Source organism: Rhinolophus sinicus, linkage group LG16 (assembly GCF_036562045.2).
Source record: "Rhinolophus sinicus isolate RSC01 linkage group LG16, ASM3656204v1, whole genome shotgun sequence".
Classification (NCBI taxonomy): Eukaryota; Metazoa; Chordata; class Mammalia; order Chiroptera; family Rhinolophidae; genus Rhinolophus; species Rhinolophus sinicus.
The window spans coordinates 14,958,272-14,975,167 of record NC_133765.1 but is presented as its reverse complement, the minus strand read 5'-3'; the positions used below and the strand labels follow the sequence as shown (position 1 = coordinate 14,975,167).

Below are 16,896 nucleotides of genomic sequence, written 5' to 3'. Positions count from 1 at the left end.
CAATAACTACACCTGTGACTGGAACCAATTATCCTTTTTATTCCCCACAAGGACAAACCAATATGTAGGCAGTTTTCTTTGCTTAGATATGGAAGCAGTTTTAACACTGTCCCTTATGAAGCCACAGTGTTCCAAAAGTGCTATGCCAAACATTTAAAACTTGTACAAAAATTCCACATTCCCATATTGGCCACCTCAAGATGAAAACAGATAACTCCCTAAATGTTAACTGGCTCTACTCTCCTATTATTAAACATAAACACCACATGGGAAATACAGAAATTCAAACACAAGTAACATAAACCTGCCAAATTGTAAGCAAAAAGAACTATTTGTGGATAGCATGAATGACAAATGGCCTACTGTATAAATTTTAGAATGAGGCCGACGAAAGTTGGAAGGCTGGTTAATTTCCTCCTCCTTCTCCTGCTTCAGCCTCATCTCCTTGGGTATCTGATGTTCACAATGTCAAGTGTCTCTCAGTAATTTCATTCTTAACATGCTGTCTTTTATCAGACTCTTGACTTAATGAATCAAGTTCAGCAATGGCTTCATCGAAAGCTGTCTTTGCAAGAAAGCAGGCTTTCCCCGGGGAGTTCAGAATCTCCTAACAGAACACAGAGAAGTTAAGAACCAGACCCAATCTGATAGGATGTGTTGGTTGCATTTCCTTTTTGCTGTTTTCAAAAGCTTCTTGATACGCTTGTTGTGACTGATCCACAATCCCTTTCTCGTCATCACCAGGAGTAACCTCAGCCAAGCAACTGTAGTAGTCTCCTTTCATTTTCAAATAGGAGACTTGGCTCTCTGCTTGTGAAGCACTGGGGATCAAGAACTTTTCCAAGAGAGACAGTACATCATTGCAGATATCTCTTAGCTGGGTCTCAATTTTCTCTCTGTGACTTGAGCCATGTGCTGTTTTTTCTCAGCACCTTCCATCTTTTGTTCAATATTTGAGAGGACCCTTCCAGCTGACCTCGGGGCTCCTACACCATTTTTACAAACAATAAAAGAAGATTCCTTTCCTCATTGGACAATTCAGCTCCGTGCTCAGTTACAGAGTTCAAGCACGCTGCCATGTCATCATATCACACATCCTGCTTGGGCAGTTTGGCCTTCTGCACCAGCTCATTTTTATCTATGACTGGATGTTCTGGTGGGAGCCTCCGGGTGAGACTCAGCTCGCAGCCTGGTCCCCAGGCTTGGCCCTCCTGCCAAGCTGCCACCTGGGCCAGGGAGGGCTGGGTGCCACTGCCACAGTGCCCACAACATGATTTTTAATAACTGCACAGCATTATATTTGTATGAGCACAAAATAATTTAATTGACCAATCCTCTAATTGTTGATCATTTGTGATTGTTTTTTGTTGTTTCAATTTTTCTTTTACATTGAGTATTTTATATTAGTTTCAGGTGTACAGGATAGCTGTTAGACATTTATATAACTTACAAATTGACCACCCTGAGAAGCCTAGTACCCACCTGCGCTATACATATTTATTGCGATATTATTAACTACATTCCCTATGCTTTACTTTACATCCCCATGACTATTTTGTAAGTGCCAATTTGTACTTCTTAATCCCTTCACCTCTTTCATCAAGTCTCCCCGTCTCCTCCCATCTGGCAACCATCTGTTTGTTCTCTGTACCTGAGTCTGTTTCTGTTTTGTTTGTCCTTCAGATTCCACATATAAAGTGAAATCATATGGTATTCTCTATTTGACATTTCATTTAGCATAACACCCTCTAGGTCCACGTTGTTGCAAATGATAAGATTTCACACTTTTTTATGGCCGAGTAATATTCCATTGTATATGTATACCACATCTTCTTTATCCAATCATCTATTGATGGGAACTCCGGTTGCTTCCATATCTTGGCTATTGTAAATAACGCTGCAATGAACATAAGAGGGCATATATCTTTTCTAATTAGTGTTTTGCATTTCTTTGGATAAATATCCAGAAGTGGAATTGCTGGGTCATAGGTAGTTCATTTTTAATTTTTTGAAGAACCTCCATACTGATTTCCATAGTGACTGTACCAATTTGCAATGGAATGTGTTCCTTCGCATCCTTGCCAACACTTGTTGTTTGTTGATTTATTGATGATAGCTATTCTGACAGGTGTGAGGTTTTGTGTGTGTGTGTGTGGTTTTTATTTGCGTTTGTCTAATGATTAGTGAGGTTGAGCACCTTTTCATGTCTATTGGCTATCTGTATGTTCTCTTTAGAGAACTATCTATTCAGGTCCTCTACCCATTTGTTAATTGGATTGTTTGCTTTTGGTATTAACTTGTATGAGTTCTTTATAAATTTTGGATATTAACCCCTTATTGGATGTATGGTTGGTGAATATCTTCTCCCAGTTGGTAGGTTGACTTTTAGTTTTGTTGAAGGAAAACTTTTCTGTGCAAAACTTTTTTAGTTTGATGTAGTCCCAAGAAATTTATAGCTATTTCAGATTTCTTATGATTAGTTCTTGCACAGTATATCTTTCTTTATCCTTTAAAAAAAATGATGTATTTAAAGTATGATTCATTTAAACTGCATGTAATTGGGTTTTTATTTTATCTTTATCCAGTGTAAATTTTTCTGTCTCTTAATTGGTATATAAAGCCTATTTATATTCAGTGTAATTATTGAAATACACTTATAATCTTGCTATTTGTTTTCTACTCATCCCAACTGGTCTTTGTACTATTTTCTCCCTCTTTTCCTGCCTTTTTTAGATTAGTTGGGTACTTTTTAGTGTCCTCTTTTATTTCCTCTGTTAGTTTATTAACTATATCCCATTTTATTAGTGTTCTCTAGTAGTGCTGACAATATGTCACTTTATCTTATTAAAATTTACCTGAAATAATATTTTATCACTCTATGTAAATATCAGCAACCTTAAATGAATATATTTCCATTTTCCCTTTCACCCTTTGTGATCATTGTCATATAGTCAATTTCAGTGTTTCTTATAAACCTCATAACACATTGTTCTCATTTTTGCTTTAAGCAAGGAATTATTTTTTAAAATAATTTTTGATGAAATAAACACTGTATTTTATTTATAAGTACGTTGTGGCACTTCTCAGATCTACTACTTCAGGAAGTGTGAGCAACTGACTGCCTCTTGCTGCACTCTGAAATCAACTTTTATCACATTAGCACTGAGGCCGTGCTACCCACAGGCTACCTCTAGTTCAAAAGACTGGAAGGACTAGAAAGAACAGGGATTTTAAAGCCGGCCTACTCTTGCCAGATGCAGGACTCCTCCCATGGACTTTGGCTCAGGAATTCTGTCAGCCTTACCATCAGCCTCGCCAGTCTGATGGCTCTCCCAGCTTCCTCCTGTAGCTCCTGCCTCATTTCCCCTGACATCTAATCTTATCTTGGCATCGACTGCTCAGAGGACTGGGACTCGTGCAAGGGATGACAAGTTTGGTTCAAACTAAAATATGGTAAGATGGGGACTACAGACTGACTAAACTTATTGTCAGGGGGGTAAAGAGATCATTATCCTGGTTCATTAGTTGGGTGTGGATAATGCCTGGCACACGGTGGCTGCTTAATTACTAAAGATTTCACTGATGTCTACTTAGGAATATGTCCCTGTGGAAGGGAACACCGTTGCAGGTACACTGATTCTAATCTTTGAAAACAATGTCTTCAGAGACTGAGAATTGGCTTGTTATTGCTAAGTTGCTCTGCAGACAGATAATGTCAGATCATTAACAATTAGCTATAATAGTTAATGGCATCAACTGCAAAAAGAAAGCAGGAAAAAACACAAATACATGGAGATTAAACAACATACTTTTAAAGAATGACCAGGTCAAAGAAGAAATTAGAGGAGGGATCAAAAGATACATAGAAACAAATGACAATGAAAATACATCCTACCAAAATTTTTGGGATGCAGCAAAAACAGTTTTAAGAGGGAAATTTATATCATTACAGGCCTATCTCAAGAAACAAGAAAAATCCCATATAAATAACCTTACATTACACCTTAAAGAACTAGAAAAAGAAGAACAAGTGAAACCTAAGGTCAGCAGAAGAAAGGAAATAACAAAAATCAGAGCAGAACTAAATGAAATAGAGAACAAAAAGACAATAGAAAAAATCAATGTGACAAAGAGCTGGTTCTTTGAAAAGATTAACAAAATTGACAAACCCTTGGCTAGACTCACTAATATAAAAAGAGAGAGACACTAATAAACAAAATCAGAAATGAAAAAGGGGAAGTTATCACGGATGCCACAGAAATACAAAGGATCATCCAAGAATACTATGAAGGACTATAGGCCACCAAATTCAATAATGTAGAAGAAATGGACAAATTCTTAGAAACATATAGCCTTCTTAGCCTGAACCATGAAGAACTGGAAAATCTAAACAGACTGATCACCAGTAACAAAATTGAATCAGTCATCCAAAACCTTCCCAAAAGCAAAAGTCCGGGACCAGGTGGCTTCACTAGTGAATTCTACCAAACCTTCAAAGAGGATCTAATACTAATCCTGCTCAAACTCTTCCAAAAAATTGAAGAAGAGACAGTACTCCCTAACTCATTTTATGAGGCTAACATTATCCTGATACCAAAACCTGGTAAGGACAACACAAAAAAGAAAACTACCGACCAATATCTCTGATGAATACAGATGCAAAAATCCTAAACAAAATTCTAACAAATCGAATGCAACAATGCGTTAAAAAGATTATTCATCACAACCAAGTGGGGTTCATTCCAGGGGCACACGGATGGTTCAACATACACAAATCCATCAATGTGATATATTACATAAACAAAATAAAGGACAAAAATCATATGATTTTATCAATTGATGCAGAAAAAGCATTTGACAAGATACAACATCCATTTATGATTAAAATACTTAATAAAATAGGTACAGAAGGAAAATACCTTTACATAATAAGGTCCATATATGACAAACTCTCAGCTAATCTCATAATTAACGGTGAAAAACTGAAGCCCTTTGCTCTTCGTTCAGGAACGCGACAGTGCTGTCCCCTATCACCTCTGCTTTTCAACATAGTGTTGGAAGTCCTCACCAGAGCAATAAGGCAAGAGAAAGAAATAAAAGGCATTCAAATTGGGAATAAAGAAGTTAAACTGTCACTCTTTGCAGATGCCATGATGCTATATATAGAAAACCCTAAAGACTCCACCAAAAAGCTATTAGAAACAATCAAGGAATACAGTAAAGTTGCCAGGTACAAAATCAACGTACAAAAGACCATTGCATTCCTATATACTAACAATGAAATCTCAGAAAAAGAAATAAAAAAACCAATTCATTTTGCAATTGCAGCAAAAAGAATAAAATACCTAGGAATAAACTTAACCAAGGATGTGAAAGACCTATATGCGGAAAACTACAAGACATTTTTAAAAGAAATTGAAGAAAACACAAAGAAATGGAAAGACATTCTGTGCTCATGGATTGGAAGAATCAACATAGTTAAAATGGCCATATTACCTAAAGCAATACACAGATTTAATGCAATCCCCATCAAAATCCCAATGGCATTTTTTAAAGAAATAGAACAAAACAATCATCAAATTTGTTTGGAACCACAAAAGACCCTGAATAGCCAAAGCAATCTTAAGAAAAATGTACAATACTGAGGTACCACACTCCCTGACTTTAGCTTGTACTTCATGGCTGCAATAATCAAAACAGCATGGTATTGGCAGAAAAGCAGATATGTAGACCAATGGAATAGAATTGAGAACTCAGAAATAAAACCACATAAATATGGACACATAATTTTTGACAAAGAAGCTAAAAACATACAATGGAGAAAAGACAGCCTCTTCAATAAATGGTGCTGGGAGAATTAGAAAACTACATGCAAAAGAATGAAACTGGACTGCTATCTGTCACCATGTACCAAAATTAATTCAAAATGGATCAAAGACTTAAGCATAAGACCTGAAACAATAAACTGCATAGAAGAAAACATAGGTACTAAACTTATGGACCTTGGGTTCAAAGAGCATTTTATGAATTTGACTCCAAAGGCAAGGGAAGTAAAAGCTAAAATAAACGAATGGGACTATATGAAACTTAAAAGCTTCTGCACAGCAAAAGAAACCATCGACAAAATAAAGAGGCAACCAACTGAATGGGAGAAGATTTTTGCAAACAGTGCCTCCGATAAGGGGCTAATATCCAAAATATACAAGGAACTCATGAAACTCAACAACAAAAAGACAAACAACCCAATTGAAAAATGGGCAGACGACCTGCAGAGACATTTCTCTAAAGAGGACATACAAATGGCAAATAGACATGAAAAAATGCTCAACATCACTAATCATGAGAGAAATGCAAGTAAAAACCACAATGAGATATCACCTCACCCCAGTCAGAATGGCTATCATCAACAAGACAAATAGTAACAAGTGTTGGAGAGGCTGTGGAGAAAGAGGAACCCTCATACACTGTTGGTGGGAATGCAGACTGGTGCAGCCGCTATGGAAGGCAGTGTGGAGGTTCCTCAAAGAATTACGAATAGAATTACCATATGACCCAGCAATCCCTCTCCTGGGTATCTACCCAAAAAATCTGAAAACATTTATCCATAAAGACACGTGTGCTCCAATGTTCATTGCAGCTTTATTTATGGTGGCTAAGACATGGAAACAACCAAAATGTCCTTCAATAGATGAATGGATAAAGAAGTTGTGGTATATATACACAATGGAATACTATTCGGCAGTAAGAAAAGATGAAATAGGACCATTTGTGACAACATGGATGGATCTTGAGAATGTAATGTAAGCGAAATAAGTCAGAGAGAAAAAGCAGAGAACCATGTGATTTCACTGATATGTGGTAGATAAACCCAAAACAACACAAGAACAAGAGAAACAAATGAGAAACAAAAACTCATAGACACAGACAATAGTTCAGTGGTTACCAGAGGGTAAGTGGGGGGGATGGTAGATGAGGATAAAGGGGAACAAATATATGGTAATGGAAGGAGAACTGACTCTGGGTGATGAACACACAATGGGATTTATAGATGATGTAATACAGAATTGTACACCTGAAATGTATGTAACTTTACTAACAATTGTCACCCCAATAAACTTTAATTTAAAAAAAAAGAAAAAAAAGAAATAGTTAATGACTAAGTGTGAGAGCCAGAGTACCTCTTTGATTGTTAACATACAAAGAGGTTCTAAAATAAACACACAGAGAGGTCCTTATCTCAAGCCTGAGCAGAAAAGCAAAGTTTAATAGTAGGTGACAAAAAAACTCCAAAGGCATTTGAATGTTTAGACTGCTATCCTCAAACCAGGGCCTTTGTTGGGAAAAACTGAGGCCCTGAAACATGCATTCTCAGAGCCTCATCCAGCATCATTATTATGGAATGACTGATTAGCATCTGAACAGGAGACCCACTGCGTATCTATACCATGGATCCCATTGGTCATACATAACACAAAGCACACCATCTAGAAGCAGCCAGCCTCAGAATATTCTTAAAGCATAACACAGAACAAACACATAGAACAATCTTAAAGTACAGGTAAAGTGCCAGCTCAGAGGTGAGACTCTGAAGGGATGGAATACCATTCTTTATGTCCTGGAACCAAGAGGTAGAAGTAGGATGGTTCCATTTATCACACTTCCAATGGCCCACTAAGGGACTTTGTGTTTCACGTCTCTGCAGTTTTGGGCTCTAGAGGGTTTGAAGTCCTAGATCCCAAAAGACACAGCATGTGTCCCACTGAACTATAAGTTATGGCTACCACAAGGGCATTTCAGACTCCTCATGCCCAGGACCAACAGACAAGAAGTAGATTCACCATCCTGGCAGAAATAATTCATCCTAATCTTCATAATGGGAGGTAAGGCTGCTTTTACTCATGGAGACAGAAAGGTTTATGTGTGGAACCCAGATATTTCACTTGGATGCTTCCAGGTACTCCCTTGCCTCATTGTAACTGTGAATGAATATGGGCAGCAAATCCCAGCTATGAAGGGTATTATTGCCAAAGATTCAAAATCTTCCATAATGAAGGGAGTCCTCTGTTTTATAGTATTATTCACTGATCAGTATGTAATGGGGCCTAACTCCTAGTGGTTATTAATACATATTTGTTGAATGTATTACTTCCATTTAAAGTAGACATGGATTTAGCTCTCTAACACTCTTCTACCTCAGTTCCTCTTCCTGTCTTCCCAAAAGTTATATTATAATTTTTCATTCACAATATTTAATGTCGATATTATTAGAATTATAAAAATAACCATTATGCCAGAGTCAAATACTATAATTATGTTTCCTATTTGAGCTGCCTGAAAATGTTCCTGGAATTGATCATAATTGCCCAATGCCATGTATCTCTCCTTTGGATTTTTACATGTGGTATAGTGTCTATCAAATAGCCATCAATATTAATTTCTAAATGTCCATGCATATGAGATAATCTATCACTTTTCTTTTTCTCCTGGAGGCTTCTGCCCTTCTGTGTGTATCTGGACTGATTGCTCTTTGGACCTGAGGCATTGCCATCAGCCTGGAACTATCTTTCTACTCTGTGCTGCATCCCCTCCTTTTTAGATCGCAGTATTGTTGTTTAGAAGTCCAGTAGCATCTCATTTCTTTCCTTTACATATTATGTGAATCTCTCTCTCTCTTCTCTACCTCCCCAGTCCACCCTGCTACCATCTCTCTCTCTCTCTCTCTCTCTGAAAACTTTTAGGATCTTTATCCAGTGTTCTTAAATTTCACAATAATATGTCTTAGTATTTCCATTTTCATTCAGTGTCCCTCCAATCTGGTGATACAAGTTACCCTCCTTTTTCTATCTCTTTGACCATTTTGAATACTTTTGAGAAATTTCATCACCTTTAAGTTCTACCCTATGCATTTTGATTTTTTTTTATTGAGTTATCTTTTAAAATTTGAATTGTTTCTAACTCTGATTTTTTCATATCATTATATTCTGGTTTGATAGATGGCACTCAGAATACTATAAGTATAAATTCAAAAAAGTTTTTGGTATGCTACAGACACACACACACACACACACACACACACAGACAAACACACAAACAAACAATGAAAAAACCCTGTAAAATCAGAACAGAAAAGCTTGCTTTCATTTCTTTTGGGTAATATCTAGGAGTAGGTAAATACCTAGGTGTAAGATTAGCAGGTTCTATAGTAAATATAAGTCTAGCTTTATAAGAAGCTGAAATTTGTTTTCAAAACATTGCTGTCATCAAGGGAGTTCCCTCTCAGTCAAATCCTTGCTAACACTTGGTATTGTCAATTTTTGTCATTTTAAACCTTCTAATGTGCATGTAGTTACATTTCATTTTATTGTAATTTGCATTTCCTTAATGAAGTGCTTGTGCAAATCTTTTTCCATTTTCAAATTAAGTTGTTTAATTATTGAGTTGTAAAACATATATACGTATATAATTTATTTGTATTAGTAGGATCCATATATTAAATAGATACAAGTCCTTTATCAGATATATTTTTTATAAATATTTTCTTCTAGTTTGTGGTTTATATTTTTATTTTTAACAGTCTTTGAAGAGAAGAAGTTTTTAGCATTGAGGAAATCCAGTTGACGAACACTTTTTCTTTCAGGGTTCAAGCTTTATTTGCCTTAGCTTTATTTGTCTTAAGGAAATTTTCTTTAACATAAAATGAGAAAGATTTTTTCCTGTTCCCTTCTAAAGATTTTATAGTTTTAAATATTATATTTAGGTGTAGAATCCTCATTTCTTATCATATGGATTTTCAATTGTGCAGCATCGTTTATTGAAGACTTTTCTTTATTGAATTGATTTGGTAAATTCATTGAAAATAAATTAACCCTGTGTGTGTAGCTCTATTACTAGAGCTGCTGTTCTATTCCACCAATCTATACTCTTATCTTTAAGGCAATACTACAATATCTTAATTGGAGAATCTTTAAATTTTGAAATCAGATAGTATAAATCCTCCAAGTTTGTTCTTATTTTTCCATGTATTGTTTAGTCTAGATCCTTTCCATTTCTATATAAATTACAGAATCAACCTGTCAATGTTTGCAAAATCACAGTGTATTGATTCAATAGATCAACTTAGGAAAAATTGATATCTTACTAGTTTTGATTTTTCCTTTCTATGATTATGGCATGTCTCTCCATTAATTTGACTATTTTCATTTCTCTTGCAATATTTTGTAGTTTTCAATGTACAGTCTTACACATATTTTGTTAAAATTTCTGCTAAGTATTTCATGTTTTTGACACTGTTGTACATGGTGTGTTTTTTTAATTTCAATTTCTAATTTTTTGTTACTAGTCTATAGAAATACAATTGACTTTTTTGTATTGAGCTCGTATCCTCTAATCTTATTAAACTTTCCTAGTAGTTCCAGTAGCTTCTCTGTAGACTCATGAGGCTTTTCTATGTAGAACTTTATGTAGTCTTTTTAGCTTTTCTTTCCAACTGATATGACTTTTTTATTTTTCTTGCTTTGTAGAACTTGGTAGGCCCTCCACTATCATAGGAGTGTTGCATAGGAGTGATTGGAGATGTCAATCTTGATGCATTCCTGATCTTAGAGGAAAGCATTACATCTGTCACTAGTAAACAATGATGATTTTTTTTTCATAGATGCCCTTTATCAAGGTGAATAAATTTCTTCTATTCCCAGATTTTATCATGAATGGAAGTTGGATTTTGCCAAATGCTATCTCTACACTTACTCAGATAATTTTTTGGTTTTCCTTTTTATTTGGTTCACATGGTGAATCACATTCATTGATTTTCAAATGTGAAATCAACCTTAGGCTCCTAGGATCAAACTCCACTTCAGAATTATATAAAAGTCTTTTTGTGTTATGTTGGATTTCATTTGCCAGTGTTTTCAATTGATTTTTTTGTTTGTGGATTCATGAGGGGTATTGGTCTCTATATTTTTTTCTAGTAATGTTTCTGTCTGTTTATGTGATTGGAAGTAATATGGCCCCACCTTACTCCTACAATTTCCCCTGGAAAACCAAGGGCTTAGTCACTAATGATGACTTCACCAGACTTATCCCTAGATCCAGGCAACCCATTAGTGCTGCATAGCACCTAACTGGCCATGGCCTGGGAGATTAGATCACGAGGGCGACCTTTGCACAGGTGTTTTCCCAGTGGCTCTTTCTCCATTCCTAAAAATGACTGGGCCTACAGTTAAGGCAAGAACCGACATTTATACCGCACCCTGTAGTTTACAAAGCCCTTTCACACACAGTATATCTTAATCAATCCTCACAAACCTTTGAGATTATATCATTTTTCTATTTTACAGATAATAAAGTTGGAGTATACATGACTTGCCCAAAGTCACATAGTAAGAAGTTAGTATATCAGTACATCCCATGGAAGTCTTTTACCTCCAATTTCAAACTTCATGATCTTTCCATTACTCTACCATTTCATGACTTCCTAACTTTTCTAGAGGATTATGGAATTGTAATGTGATTAAAACACTTCGGCAAAATACATAGGGCAGGGCTCAAAATTTAATACCAAATGCAGAGAAGTTTGAGAGAATAAATCAGGAATGAGAATTAAAGCTGTCTGTCATAGAGAAAAAGACCTTGCTGGGGTAACTGTCCTAGTCAAATTTTGGATCTCCAATCCCACCCAAATAACAAAATGAAGGCCTTTAATGCATATAAGTAAATGTAAACTGCATTCAACACCGATTAAATGGGTGGCCTCACAGCACTCCCTGTCTCCCCTTTACCCCCCACCCTCACACACACCGCATTAATGAGTGGGCAGTGTAAAGCCACAAGGCTCCACCTACTTAGGGAAAGCAGCCTGGCCTGATCACCAGTTGAGTCCCATCCACAATCAAGCCTCCTTATAATTACCAGTGTCCTGGCCCGTAGCCTGGCATGTTATTTAGAGAATCATCGCTTGCTCCTAGCCCAGGTCCTCCCAAGGCTGGAACTGCAAACACTCTACTCAGAGCCATCGTGTCCTCACTCTGCCCATCCTGACTGCTCTGCACGCCCACACTCAGCAGTATCATGTCACTTGTACACACAGCTGCACAGCACGTGCTTACAGGTACCCGCTGCTTCACCACGGGGTGCCACCTCAAGGGATTATGCCAGTGCGTCCCTTGGATCTGACGGCCAAGTTCATAGCTGCAGGCTTCCCCCTGTTGTTGATGTCCCTGTCATTTTCCCAAGAGTTCTGCCCCAGTGAGCTGCTGCCATGGTCCACTTTTGAATTGTGGCCCACAGTTTGAAAAACCCTTGTCTGAAACTACTTTGGAGACTAACTTAGAAGGGGCAAAAAACTGTGAGAAGGATCAGTTTAACTTATCATTTCCAGAATATTTAAAAAAAAAAAAAAATCTAGAAACAAGATTTTCTTTTTTTTCCCCAACATATATGTCAGTCAGACGTTCCCACAACAAAAACAGAGCCATGTGGTTCAGGAACTGCCTCATAACATTCTCTGTTTCATCTAAATCTCTTTTCATGTTATAATTTTTTTTTAAACTGCTTAGTAATCCTTGGCTCTTTTCTTGAAACAAAAAGTGTCCTAAGCTAATAGGACACCGATATGCTTTGGTTAGACTGGTCAATAAAAGGACTTCACTCTTCTGTGTTTCACATCGTTTGTATTATTAGACAACTCCTATCCTCAGATCCATTTTTTTTGGGGGGGGGTGTGATCAGTTTCACCAGAAGGTAATGCTCCAATCCCTTAAGAGGTCAGGTACAGGTGGCCATGATAATCTTAATGAAATCCTTTTTATCATTTTCTTCTTTTAAGTTTATGTTTAGGAAATCCTTGCTTAACCCACTATGAGAATTTCTTACACATTTTCTTCTAATAACTTAAAATCTTTAGCTCTTATATTTAAGACAAAGATCCATTTCAAGTTCATTATATTCAAATAGTGAGATAAGGGCTGAGATTTATTTTTTTCCATATAGATGTCCAGATGCACCATTTGTTGAAAACAGTATCTTTTCCCCAATTGAGTTACCTTTGCACCATTGTCAAAATCAAAAGACTATGCAAACATGGGTTTATTTTTTGTACTCTGTCTTTTTCTATTGATCTGTATGTCTACTACTTGATTATTGTAATGGTGTAAGTCTTGAAATCAAGTAGTAGAATTCCAACTTCATTCTTCCTCTTCAAAATTATTTTTGCTATACTAGGTCTTTTTATATACATTTTATAATTAACGTATCTGTTTTTTGAAGTCTGTTAGAATTTTGATTGAGATTTCACCTGAATTGGTACATTTATTTGGGGAGGAATGCCATGATAATAATATTGAGTTCTATACTCCACGAGCATGATGTAATGCTATATTAATTTTTCTTTAATTCCCCTTTCCAATGTTTTATTTGTAGAGGGCTTGAACATCTTTGGTTAAATTTTTTCCTTAGTATTTTTATACTATTGTAATTGGATTTTTAAAAAAGATTTTACTAAAATATAGCTAACATATAATATTATATTAGTTTTGGGTGAACATCATAATTATTCGATATTTATGTAGCTAAAGAAGTGATCATGATGATAAGTCCAGCTACCATCTGACACCGTACCACGTTATCACAATATTATTGACTATATTCCCTGTGCTGGACATTACATTCCCATGATTTGTTTCATATCTGGAAATTTCAGTCTGTTATTTTCCATCACCTTCTCTACCCACTTTAAAATTTTTCAATTACAATTGACTTTCAATATTATTTTATTTTAATTTCAGGTATACAGCACAGTGGTTAGACATTTATATCATTTAAGATGAATGGATAAAGGAGTTGTGGTATATATACACAATGGAATACTATTCGACAGTAAGAAAAGATGACATAGGACCATTTGTGACAACATGGATGGATCTTGAGAGAGTAATGCTGAGCGAAATAAGTCAGACTGAAAAAGCAGAGAACCATATGATTTCACTGATATGTGGTATATAAACCCAAAACAACAAAAGAACAAGACAAACAAATGAGAAACAAAAATTCAGAGACACAGACAATAGTTTAGTGGTTATCAGAGGATAAGAGGGGAGCAGGGTGGTAGATGAGGGTAAATGGGATCAAATATATGGTGATGGAAGGAGAACTGATTCTGGGTGGTGAACATACAATGTGATTTATAGATGATGTAATACAGAATTGTACACCTGAAATCTATGTAACTTTACTAACAATTGTCACCCCAATAAACTTTAAAAAAAAAAAGAAGTGATCCCCTTGACTAGTCTACTACCCACCTGGTACTATACAGTTATTACCATATTATTGACTAGATTCCCCATGCTTTATTTATATCCCCATGGCTAGTTTGTAACTACCAATTTGTACTTCTTAATCCCTTCACATTTTCACCCTGCCCCCCAGGCTGCTCCCATATCTTGGCCATTGTAAACAATGCTGCAATAAACATATGGATACACACGTCTTCAAAGTAGCATTATGGGTTTCTTTGGGTAAATACCCAGAAGTGGGATTACTGAGTTCTTTGTCTCTTGTTATAGGTTTTTATTTTTAAAGTCTATTTTGTCTGGTATATGTAAGTATTGGTATCCCAGCTTCTCCCACTCCCCCATTTTCATGAAATATCTTTTCCCATCCTTTTACTTTCAGTCTATGTGTGTCTTTCAATCTGAAGCGAATCTCTTGTAAGCAGCATGTGTAAGGGTCTGATTTTCTTATCCATTCAGCTACTGTATCTTTTGATTGGAGCATTTAATCCATTTACAAAAAAAGCAATTCTGGATAGGTATGTAGTTACTGCCTTTTATTATTCATATTTTTGATCTTATCTTTTTTCATCTTAAAGATGTTCCTCTAACAGTCCTCGTAATACTGGTTTGGTGGTGATGAACTCTAGCTTTTTGTTGTTTGGGAAGCTCTTTATCTGTTTTTTGATAGCTTTTTTCTGGGTATAGTAATCAAGGCTGTAGGTCTTTGCTTTTCATCACTTTGAATATTTCATGCCATCACTACCAACCTGCAAAGTTTCTGTTGAGAAATTATCTGACAGCATTATGGGAGAGCTCCCTTGTAGGTAACTGCTTTTCTCTTGGCTGCTTTTAAGATTCTTTCTGTGTCGTTAACCATTGGCATTTTAATTATGATGTGTCTAGGTGTGAGCCTGTTTGGGTTCGTCCTGTTTGGGGCTCTGCACTCCCTGTGCTTGTACGTCTATTTCATTCACCAGGTTAAGGGAATTTTCCATCATTATTGTTTCAAACAGGTTTTCAATTCCTTGCTCTCTCTCTTCTCCTTCTGGTATGCCTATGATGCAAATGTTGGTTCGTTTGATGTTATCTCAGAGGCTCTTAAACCATCCTCATTTTTTTGGATTCTTTTTGCTGTCTGATTGGGTGTTTTCTGCAACCTTATCTTCCAAATCTCTGATTTGATCTTGTGCTTCATCTAATCTACTATTGATTCCTTCTCATGTCTTCTTCATTCCAGTTATTGTATTCTTCATCTCTGACTAGTTGTTTTTTTAATCTCTATTTCTATGTTTCTTATCTCTTTGTTGAAGTTCTCACTGAGATCATAGCTCATCCTTATAACCAGTGTTTGAACTCTGTATCTGGTAGACTGTTTGTGTTTATTTTATTTAGCTCATTTCTGGAGTTTTGTTCTGTTCTTTCATTTGGGACATGTTTCTTTGTCTCCCTATTTTGGCTGCCTCCATGTGTTTGTTTCTGTGTATTAGTGAGGGCTGCTATGTCTCCCAGTCTTAGTAGAGTGGTAGGTACCCTGTGTGGCCCAGTGGTGCAGTGGTCTCCTTGGTCATCTGATCTGGGTGCTCCAGATGTGCCCCTTGTGTGAGTTATGTGAGCCCCCCTGTTATAGTTGAGCCTCAGTTGCTGTTTGTACATCAATGGGAGGGATTGCTCATTGGGCTGATTGGCTGTGAGAACTGGCCATGACTACAGTTATGGAGCTGTTGTGCAAGAGCTGACCCGACAGAGCAGGATTCACTTTAGCAGGACTCTGGTGCCTGCCCAGTATGCCCTTTGGGTGTGTCGCCTGTGGAGGTGGCCTCGTGGTGCTGCTGAGAGGGGCCCTAACACAGGCCAAGTTCAGCCTTTGCCAGTGTCCTGCCCAGGGCCACCTGGCATAAGCCACAAAGCAATCCGCAGATGCCCTCTCCCCACACCAGGCTTGGAGGAGCCTAGAAGAGGCTAAGCTATGAACCAAGGCTGGCTGCTGCTAGTGCTGGGTTTGGGGCTGCTCAGCAAGAGGTACGGGGCATGCCGAGGTCAGATGTTGCTATTTGGGGTTTGTGAACCTTTGAGAGATTTTAGGAAAGTTTGCAGCATGAGCCACGACAGGTCATTTGTGTCGTAAAACCAGTGGAAGTGGCTTGGGTGGGCCTACAAGCTGGCTGGGGCAGGGTCTCCATTACTACTTCTAGGCCTGAATTAGTGGCAAGGAGAGTGAGCTGTGTAGTGATGGCCACTTGATCTAAATGTGACTCTTTGTGGGCAGACGCAGCCCACAACAGTTTCACACACAGGAGGACAGAGGATTGAATACCCTGTCCTCACTCTCTCTTTTCCCACATTGTTTACTGATGAAAGGAGGCAAGAGAGTCTGCTAATGCAGTCCATATCAGTCAGACTCCTGGGGAGAGAGCAGGATTGACAAGTGTAGACAATGGACTTCCAGAAGCAAAATGAAAATATCCAGCACAGGCGGAAATGCAGCCCCCAAATGAGGCCTAAATCATCAGGAAGAATAGAACGTTGGAATGTCTGCTTCCAAAGTATCTTGGGGACACCAGACAGGAGAGTTGGGAGCAACAAGAAGTTGCCAATATCCTCCAGGAGGTTGAGGGTGATTGAAAAA

The 16,896-nt window shown here is 37.2% G+C and overlaps 1 pseudogene; it reads right to left on the bottom strand.

Moving 5' to 3' along the window:
- Positions 1–468: 468 nt before the first annotated feature.
- LOC109433872 (14-3-3 protein zeta/delta) lies at positions 469–12,068 on the bottom strand (annotated as a pseudogene).
- Positions 12,069–16,896: the final 4,828 nt, after the last annotated feature.